Source organism: Pholcus phalangioides, unplaced genomic scaffold (assembly GCF_987345545.1).
Source record: "Pholcus phalangioides strain wild (caught in Gottingen) unplaced genomic scaffold, Ppha-v1.0 ptg000017l_1, whole genome shotgun sequence".
Lineage (NCBI taxonomy): Eukaryota > Metazoa > Arthropoda > Arachnida > Araneae > Pholcidae > Pholcus > Pholcus phalangioides.
The window spans coordinates 65,194,633-65,204,487 of record NW_028301610.1 but is presented as its reverse complement, the minus strand read 5'-3'; the positions used below and the strand labels follow the sequence as shown (position 1 = coordinate 65,204,487).

The window sequence follows — 9,855 nt, the reverse complement described above, 5'->3', positions numbered from 1 at the left end:
GTGCCACTACATGTGGAAATTCACCAACACCTTTGAGTTTTGGGTTTCATGTTATACCTAGTTTTATAAATAAAAGTTTAACAAAGTTTTTTTACTCTGAACAGATCATAATAGTACAACTTTTCTTTTGTGTATGTGTTGATCCACTTTCACCAAGAGTGGTGAATACATAGTTGCGACAAATATAATTTTGTAAAGGAAATCCTTTTCAGCTTTGGTTTTTTATTTTGAATGATTGAGGGGAATGAATGAGTAATTGGAATTTTTATAATTTGTGTGACGCTATAATGAGTTACACTTTTGACCAAAACTTGAAGGTTTTATAACACTTCGGTGACAATATAAAAGTATGAACTATCTGTATGTGGATTTTATTATTTTATGAATTCTTATAATGCTGGGTAACAAAAAGAAAAAGTTGTAATTTGTAAACCACTCTGCTCCTATATTTTTGAGATGAAGGAAAGTTTGTGTGGCAGATTCAAAACAAGTTTGCATTTGTGCTTCCTCTATTTTTTTCACTGTAAAACTCGTAAATTATGAAGTTTGCCATGACTCCTTAAAAACGATTAAAAACTCCTTACTTTTTGTTTAGGAAATGTTGTATGAACCCAGGGGCTGGATTCTCCCCTTGTCCTTAGCGAGGTTTTTCTCCTTAAGCCCGCTGTTTGTCCTTAATAAAGGAAAGGAGAAAAAAATTCTGTATTCTCCGCTCGCTTTTCCTTAAATAAGGAAAGCTTTATTTCCTTTCTCAAGGACAAAGATGGCGCTAGTGGAGGAGTGAGGAGATGCTCTCCTTAAGCTTGAGGACAACTACATTTCCCGTAGTGGCGATGCGTGCTCTAATAGAAGATATATTCACATTCAAACAATTGTTTTCGTGTTTTTCGATGCTATTAATGCTTGATATATGCATTTAAGATGATGCAAGGAATTTAGGTTAACGAAAAATACAGTAAGGCGGCTATGTGAGGAGTTGCAGCCGAGATGACAAGACATGCTGTTGAGCGGAAGGGTAAGTTAACGTGATGAAACCGAATATTTTTTATTTTTAGTCATGACATATCACTCACTTTGCATGTTAATATACATTAAATTAGTCGAAATTTTTGGGAGAAAAATCCTACTGACTGACCTCGTCATAAAATATGTGTTGATCGCAAGATGATCTATGTGTGTGTGTGTGTAAGAGACATATTCGTAAATAAATTCCCTTCATAAATAGGAATAGCATGTATTATAGTAATATATTATCATATGTTTGACCTACCGATAATGCCGCATCTTATGTTTGTCTTATTAATGCTCATTTTCGGGTCGTCTTAATGACTGGAAACAGTTCAAGGAAGGCTCTCTAAACCCTATGATGAAAATGCCAATCGTATATTTTGGATGTAAAAGTTGACATGCAAACATGATACACACACTCGCTATGTACAAAAGCGCTTAAAAATTCCTGCATAGAAATGTAATGCATCCTAAAAAAACTACATGCCACCCAGTCATACCCCACTATATATTTTGTTAAAAATTTATTTTTTAATTCAATGCAAAATGAGTGCCAAATTCTATATTTAATTTGCATACTTTCCTTAATTGCTGCAGGTTCTATATGTATCATGATTTTGAATTTTTTTAATGGTTGCATATATAACATAGCTTATTAAGCACTTTATCAATGTATTGCATGAGTAATTAATTTTTATGAATGAAAGTTTTAGTGGTATTAATGTTAATATTTTGTACTACAGAGTATGGAGAGTCTGGTGTATTCTAAAGGAAATGGCAGGCAGAACTTGTATGATTTTGGCAAATTTCTTTAAAGGTAAGTCTAATTTTTCTACATTTTGTTTGAAAATTTTCTGTATCTAACCATTTATAATTTTGTAACATTGAACTTACAGCATTATAAAGTTAAGTGTAATTCAGTTCTTGAAATGATGTGTATTTTATTTGAGAAGCATGCATTGCATTAAGGCGACTGACTACATGTGAGGTACTTTTTCAAAAACGTCATTTTGGATGAAATGCTTGTGTTTTTAATTTGAATGTGGAATAAAACTAAGACATGTTTTTTAACATATGTAAACATAAGAAAATGTTTTTTCATTAATATTTTGAAAAAAAAAAATGTATATTGCCTAGAGTAATTATACATCTAAAATTAGTATAATTTCAGTATTTCTGCAAAACATTGTGAAATACTACTACTTATATCAACTTGTTCTTCACACAGTATGTTGCTATAATATTGTTCTGTTCAATGAACTAAAAGTTTTGAAGTATAAAAAAATGAAAAAATTTTGAGATATGGTTGTTTATGGGAAAAAAACTTTATTTAAAAAAACTCAATATTTTAAATTCAAAATCATGTAAATCACAAAAAGTTTCAAAGATATTGCTTAGATCCTAGTTCATTGCATACTCATAGCTGTACAGAACCCTATATCTTGTAAAGTTTTGTAGGCATCAGGTATGCAGCAGACAAGAATGATGTAAATCAGTTTCTCAAAAAATGCATTAAAAAAAAGTTTCACATACATTCCAAACATTCAGAATTCTCCACATTTGTATGCAGAGTAAATAGACGCTAGTTCATCAACTAGGATTCCTAGATTTCAAGTACAGACAATATGCCTACATAGCCAGAATTAAAACGCAGAACTGCAATAGTCCCCAAAAGTATTGTTTGCAGTTTGATAAAAGTGCCCTTAGAGGCAGAATTCTCCAAATCACACTGTTGTTCTGCAGCGTACCATGCAAGCACTTCGAAACAGGGATTGTGCACAAGGACTCATGTATGTTGGCTTTATTACATTTATGCTGCCATTAGAGAGGCCAGCAGGAGATTTATCAGTAATTTTATGTCATTCACATGCAGCTTTCTGATGCTTACACCAACTGTCAGGTCCTCTTGGACATTGTCCACTATGACTGGATGAACAATGAAAAAATACAGCTGTAACTGCAAACTACTAATAAACCACACGTGCACCTCGTCCATATTCCTTTGTGGATATTATGAAAACTGGTACATGTTGGAATGTACGTGTAGTGAAAGCTGATGTGGAGTTTGTTTCGGTATTTATGCTTAGTGCTGCTATCTGCCCCTAGTTTTTCTAACTATGATTGAAGTGTAAGGATTAAGTAATTGTATCGTTGTAGGCCTGTTGCCCTCTGTGGCGAGACTTTTTTGATGGGGAGATTGGCTTACATTTGCACCTCAAAGTTAGGAGCCACAAGAAACCAACTTCAGCCAACCACCAGTGTCAATGGTGGGGTTCGAACCTGGGTGCTCATGATACAAGTTTGTCACTATGACCATTCGACCACCATAGACGCTCTAACTGCATATTTTTTAAATTTCCCACATTGCTACGAATAGCAATACCATAGTAATTTTGTAGTTTATCGGTTAATTTACCTTTACCACTCAGTCCTTTCATGGTTTTCTTCAGTTAACTCAAACGTGCACCAACCATCTTCTGAACATGGGCAATGCATTCCAATTTAGGAATGTTAGTTTTGTGTTAAGGAAGGAAACTGTCGGGTTCGTTTTCAATGACTGATTGCCACAATCATAATCACTGTCACTTTTATATATATTACTTGGTTTAATCATAATTTTCAACAATAAACATAATATTCACACGTCCTCCTCGCTTACAGCGAGCCTTTAAAACTACCTCCTGAGTCCACAGGAGCCACTCTCTAACTACCCAAAACACATCAAACTTCTTTTCTCTTCACCGTCGATGGCCTTTTTCCCCTACCCACGCTTTCTAATCCCATCATGCTCCTTCCCGATAGGGGGAAACCTTACAGAAACTATTTATCCACTTTCCAACACATGCCAATCATGTTAAATTCCTTAGAGAAATGTGTATATGTGGTGCAGTAGTATAAGTGGGACCTTGATAACTCAACACTCTTATAGGATCGAGAAAATTGTCCACTTAAGCAGGTGTCAAGTTAGCAAGGTTTCCATTTTATCTCACCTTCAATGATTTTTAAAAACTGTTTATGTATGTCCCTGTTTATAATTATTGTGAATAGGCATCTTTAATTAGGCAGAGAAATCATATTTGGATTGTCTGAAGATATTTTATCTCTGAATGAGCTGTGCAATTGTCCAAAATAAGCAAAAACTTGCTCTTTCTCATTTAAAGTGAGTTTAGTCTAGCTTTCCCAAACATCTCCTGCTCAAAAAGTTTCAGAAAACATTCACCCTACCCAAAGATGTGAGAGAATCTTTGACACATAATCAATTGTTGAATGAACATTGAAAAAAAAATTATTGAAACACACAAGTGAGCAATTTTGTAAAATTTTTCGAACTAATCAACAAATGAACAATTTCTAGAAAGTACGCAGAAGGCAAATATGAGAGGAATGTGTGTGAAGTGCATGTATGGTTGTTAGTAGTGTTCCATCACTATGGATACATTGAAATATTATTTGTAACTATTTAAAATGTTTTTAGATTTTTGACTTTGCTGAAGTGAGGGAGTTATAAAAAGGAAGAAATTACATTTTTCTGTTAACGACGTAGAACTCAGTGCTCATGAAGTGTGCAGATGGATTTAATCCATGAATTTCTCAAGTAAGTTGAACCTTCATTTTTAACTCTGTCATTTTTATGACACACACACACAAAGCTTCCAATATTCATTAATTTATCGATTTACCCGCTTCCTCCATTTCAGGTGAAAATGCTGAATGAAATTACCTTTCAGTGCTGACTTGGAAGTTGATCATCATGTATATTCATACGTAGCACGATCATATGTGTGCATGTGAAATGATTTTGATGATACTGTATACAAGTATCTAATAAATTTATTCATGAGTTGTAAATAGGTGTTTTCTGTTTTGTGATTACAATTTTTAATTCGAAAAAAAATCTATGGATGTTGCTTTATTGCAGTGAATTTGACGCAAGAATCAGTTGCATAGGAAATTCACGTGTATTTTTAACAACTGGATGGAATAACATAAAGTTAATCTATCCCAATTATAGTTACAATTTATTTTTTTTATTAGATGCAGCTGAAAAAACAAAATGAACAGTTCTAAATAACCTTATTCTAATAACTTGAGTGTAAATACATTATAACAGATGTAATTACATAGTTGATAACTTGCTTGTTATGTTACAGTACAAAGTGGGTATCCTACCTAAGAAATCTCTGGTGAATACATTTCCCTGAGTGGGAGATCACACTTCTCTTGAGAATATAGTTTTCCCAACTGACCTGCTGATATTGCAGGGGCTCTAATTGTATGTAGCATTTGTTTAGGAATATGAGACATAAATCCAAATGGCTTTAACATTGACACTAAATTCATAGACTTGGAAAATGTTCAACATCCCACCCCTATGATTGAACATAACTGCTGTGTCAACCTCTAAGTGGTTGTGCTATGCAGCATGCGTTACATTTTTTTAATGAATGTCATTTAGGTGGTGTTGATTGCCTTGGGTTTTTACCTAAGAGGATATATACCTCCCTTATATGTATATACCCTTATTAATTTCCTCATACTTCCTCTAAGGTTTTTATATCATAGATAAAACTCAACATTGTTAGTTTTACTTGAATTTTTTTTAAAACTCAATCTCTATAGTAAAAAAATTTCTATACAAAAAAATTGAATCTAAAAATTTAGTCACTTTCGTGGATATTTAATTTTTTTGTTACGTAATCATTTAAGACCGGGGAATTTTTGAAAACAAATGTTTGCCAAGTATCTCACCCGCAAGGGTCAAAGGGATAAGCTGGCTAAAATTTAATGGAAATAAAAAAAAATATACATATATATATAATTTTCAGGAAAAAACTAATATAAGATATATATAATGACAAAACTCTGAAACTAATTTTTCAAATGAAACCTAAAAGTTGATACGTATAAAAGCAAATGCCAATGTAAAAAAATAAAAATTAGGGAGCGGAAAAATACGCGCGAAATTAATGTAAATAAAGCAATTGTTGCCACTGATGTAGAAGAAACATTGATTTTCGATACGTATAGTAGTAGTTGTAAAATTATTGCTTTACGTTGATTGGTCAAACGATGAGCTGAACGAACCGAAAGACCCGTTTTTTCTCCGCAACCAGTCACGTGATCCTAAGGGTAATGGTTAAGGAGAAGGGGAGAATCCATCTCGGGGAATTCTCCTTGAAGCTCTCTGTTGAGCAGCTCCTTAAGTTAAGGACAAGTGCTGACCGAGCGTTTTCTAAGGACAAGGGGAGAATCCAGCCCCTGTATGGTAGCAGACTTGTCCGTTTTATAAGAGGACCTGGGTTTGATTCCTGTCAGAGACAGGGTTCGCACATCCTTACAAACTCCTTAAAAACTCCTAACTTTTCATTTCCCTCTGGAAGGGCCCTTATAACTCCTTACTTTTTGCATCCACGCCTGAAAAAGTCCTTTTTTTTTTTTCTTTGAAGGGATGATCTTTCTTAGAATAGGCATTCCCCATGGTTATGAATAGTATTGCCTAGAAAAATAAGAGGAAGCTTCCCCGGAATATAAAGAGGAAGAAAAGAAAAAAAAACGCTCTCTCCCTTTGCAATAGGAAATGTGAAAGCAGGGAATGGGATTGGAACATCCAATGGTTGTGCATACCTGCCAACCTACATTACGATTTTGTCGTATTTAGTAAATTAATACGCTTTTGCTTCTAAAAATACGATTTTTTACCGAATCGCTAGTTTTGACGTGTTTCCTGCCTATGTCGCAAACTGGTCAGCGTTGGAAATCGATGGTCCGTAGCGTAGAACATCACTCCGCTGAACCAGTAGCCGAAAATTCCCCCATGCCCACTGGTGAGAAAGTTTTTTTCAAGTTTTTACTTAAATGCGGTGAAACGATGTCTCGAACCTCCTATATTACGTTGTATACTGAGTGCAGACCTCGCAGCTTTCCTATTTTCCTACTTTCGCCGCAATCGTTTTTTTTTTTTTTTACTGCAATTCTCTCCTACTATTCCTATTTTATCCCTCCTTCCCATTTGCTTACAGCCAATATCTCACTACGAAAATTCCGAGAAACCGCAAAATATCACTGCTTTCCGCAGTTTTTTTTGACGTGTTTTATTCACATTACAACTCGCTACTGAAACAGAAGAAAGGAAAAAAAATTCAGTTCCACTGGAGTAAGGGACGACGACAAGTGTATCTTTTCGCCGCCGCGCCTTAAAGTGCTAAAAACTGAAGTCCAGTGGAGAAAGCGGATCTGTTTCGCAGATTGGTTGCCGTAAATAAAAAGGCAAAAAAAAAGAGGAACAGGCTCTATCCACACACAAGAGATTCCATGAGAGAGACAATGTGTTTATCTTTCCTGGGATCCTGTAACGAGCGTTCATCCCTGAAGCCAGGTTTTCCTAGGAGTAGGCTTTTTGCGCCGCGTGAACCTAACTGGATCATTTCGTGTCGGCAGAAATGAGTTACATAATGACGTTACGCATTTGCGTTTTCCAAGCGTGGCGCATCGGCTCAGGACCCTGGCGTCATCTACTCTATCGGCTGCATGCTCCGGTTTAAAGGGAAGAGACACAACACGAAAATGAAGGGAAGATCGCTGAAACGCGCGGCACACGACGTTTAACTCCTCCAGAAGCAGTCTGTCAATCACGCCCGACGTAAAGCGCTGTCGTGAGCCGTATTGCGCTCTGTAGGAAAACAGTCGTACTTCTTTTCATATTGATGAATAGACGGCGTGTCGCGCTGGGTGATTCGCGTTGCGCGCGCCATAGAAAACCTGCTAGTAATGTTAGTGTAAATAACAACAGTGAAATATGTCAGTGTAAATAATGTCTGATAGATGGCAGCACCTATAACGTATGTTGTTATACTCTGATCAGTGTACTGTTTGTTCTCATTCCTCTTGTAATCGTCCTTGTACGTGTTGTGTGGTTTGTAGTAATGTATGTTTCCTAATAAAACCATATATCGTAATTGATCCACGGACTCATCCTAAGAGGTTATGGGGCCCGCCGCATAAGATTATTTTTGTGACTACAAACTCGCGAGTTCCGATGTTTTTTTAACGATCTTTCTCGCGCGAATAAGTTTTCTCTCCAACATGGCGACTGCTGAAGAATGCGAAGCCTTGAGGCGGGAATTGGAAACTCTGAGGCTTTCGATGTCGACGACTTCCAGGACTGTGACCACCAGTTTTTCCGTAGGCACGTTGCCTGAATCGAAACATCTCGAAGGTCCGAAAAATTTCACCGATTGGAAATTCGCCATGAAGAACTTCCTCATTGACTGTGGTTTGTGGAGTTGTATTGTGCCGGGAACCGAACCAATCGACAACGCATTGGATCGCCGAGCTCTCGCGAAACTCAACTTGTCTCTCAAGCCTGCGACTGCAACGATCACGCGGAAATGTGAAACTGCCAAAGAAGCATGGGACTTGCTCAATGACACCTTCGAAGATAAAGGTATTGTTCGTGTGGTAGGCCTGTATCAGAGTCTTCTGGACACTCGTTTTCACGATTGCCGTACAGTAGACGAATACCTGAATAAATTCACGATCGTTGCGGAGCAGCTCGTCGTGAAGCCGAAAACGTCATCGGTGGTTTCATTCTCGCGAAATTACCGGACTATTACAAGCCTCTCGTCCTGGGTATTCGCGGATCTGGACAAGAAATCACGAATTCATTCGTGAAAAGCAACCCGCTAGTGCTACAAAAGGAATCCGTTGCTTTAATTGCAATGAGCGCGGACACAAGTCTACGACCTGCTCGAAACCAAAAAAGAAAAATCGCCGGAAAACTGAATCTAAGTGTTTTGCTAATGCAGTTTGCTCTGAAAAAGAAATTGCTTCTGGAGCAACTGTTTCTTCTGTATTTTCTGCCGCGGTTTTCTCTGACAAACATGAATGGTTCATAGACTCTGGTGCATCAACTCATCTCAGTTGTTCATTGCCAATTTCACACGATGTATCATCCGAAGAAGAGATCCGTCTAGCCAATGGTGAAAAATTGCCAGTCACAGGGCACCGAGACGTCGCCATAGTGCTCAGCTCTTCAACAACACTGCATGCTAAAGATGTCAAGTCTGTGCCTACACTCGCGCTGAATTTGTTAAGTGTTAGTAAACTTGTACACAGTCAGCCTAAGCTGTCAGTCATCTTTGATGAGACCGGTTGCAGGATACTAAAAGAGAAACCCATGGTTGACAGTTCATCTGTTTTGGCAACTGCAACAGAGGTGAATGGACTGTATCGTCTTGATAATGAAACAAACTTTGTTTGTACCACTTCAATGAAGCAAGACACCTGTCAGTTACGGCACAGGAGACTGGGTCACCTTAATTTTCGTTCCCTAAGAGAGCTGCAAAAGTCACTTTATTTCAAATGTGATTTAAAATCTGATTTTGAGGATTGTGATGCTTCTGTTCGTGCATGAAATCTTCTGGAACTTGTTCACTCAGATCTCTGTGGCCCCATGCAAATCTCATCAAAAGGTGGAGCTCGTTATTTTCTTACTTTTATTGATGATTTCTCTCGCAAATGCTTTGTATACTTCCTGAAGTCTAAAGATAAAGTTTTTGACGAATTCAACGAATTTGTCAAAAACTTTAAGACATTTGTCGAAAATCAGATGGAAAGAAAAATCAAAGTCTTACGTTCTGACAATGGTGGAGAATATGTCTCTAGAGAAGGCTCAGAGATAGTAACAGTTGAAAACTGTGTATCAGCTGCATTTTCAGGCGACGGAAATGAATCATGGCTCGGTGAATCCATTTGGAAAGTTTTCTGAAAGATGCTGGAATATTGCATCAGTGAACTGTACCACATACACCCGAGCAGAATGGAGTAGCTGAACGCCTCAACCGCACT

General features: G+C 37.0%; 1 long non-coding RNA gene across 1 annotated transcript; it reads left to right on the top strand.

The window, feature by feature from the left end:
• Nucleotides 1-835: 835 nt before the first annotated feature.
• LOC149074646 (uncharacterized) lies at nucleotides 836-4,842 on the top strand. Its single transcript, XR_016194432.1, has 4 exons — nucleotides 836-1,015; nucleotides 1,752-1,825; nucleotides 4,484-4,603; nucleotides 4,707-4,842. It is a non-coding gene; the product is annotated as an uncharacterized LOC149074646 (long non-coding RNA).
• Nucleotides 4,843-9,855: the final 5,013 nt, after the last annotated feature.